This window comes from Epinephelus moara, chromosome 8 (genome assembly GCF_006386435.1).
Source record: "Epinephelus moara isolate mb chromosome 8, YSFRI_EMoa_1.0, whole genome shotgun sequence".
Classification (NCBI taxonomy): Eukaryota; Metazoa; Chordata; class Actinopteri; order Perciformes; family Serranidae; genus Epinephelus; species Epinephelus moara.
In genome coordinates this window covers 46,075,671-46,076,556 of record NC_065513.1, presented here as the reverse complement: position 1 = coordinate 46,076,556, position 886 = coordinate 46,075,671, and positions in this window count along the sequence as shown.

Sequence of the window (886 nt, the reverse complement as noted above, 5' to 3'; positions counted from 1 at the left end):
GATATTTACACACCCATCCCCCAACATGGTCTGCGACGCCAGGGATCATCACGCCCAGGGCTCCGCCCCCCTGGGTCTTGTTCATGAGTGAGGGTAGAATGGAGCGTAAGATGGATTGGAGGTTTGGTGCTGCTTCTGCAGTGATGCAGGCACAACGCCAGACCTTCATGGCAAAGCTTTCGATTTCCTGGTCCATCTACGTCCCAACCCTCATCTATGAGATCATGGATACAAGCAGCCGAAATGAGTTTCCTCTGTAGGGGGGTTGGGCTCAGCCTTAGAGATAGGGGAGGAGCTCGGAGTAAAGCTGCTGCTCCTTTGTGTCGAGAGGGACCAGTTGAGGTAGTTCAGGCATCTGATCAGGATCCCGTTTCAGGCACCATGTGCAGCTGTACATTTTCAAACAAGGGATTAAAATCCTTGTCTTTGCATTTTATTTTGGTCACAGTCTGTTTTTATAAAAACGCTTGGGACATCTGAAATGTGGCTTTGACTTGCAGCTGAACTTGTGATATCGTGTATCGCTGTTCAGCCTGAAAATACTGAGATATTCGTTTTTGTCTTTATCACCCAGTACTTAAGTAATAAAAGTAAAAGTAAAAGTAAATGTTGTTTATAAAAAAAAAGCAGATAGTCAGAATGTCGAGAATAATAAAGTAGATTTTTTTTTTCTGTGTAAAGATTATTTTTTATGGCTTTTTGCCTGTATGTAATAGGTCCCCATAGACCCTTTGAGGGCCGACGTCACGGTGTCATCATGTGATCAGCTGGAGGTGCAGCTGCCTCTCCCCCACAGGGCTGTAGGCTCCATAGGAGTGTTAAAATGTGTTTGTCTTGTTGTGTTATTGGGAGCCAGAATAGAAGGAGCCATGGCCCAAAACCAGCC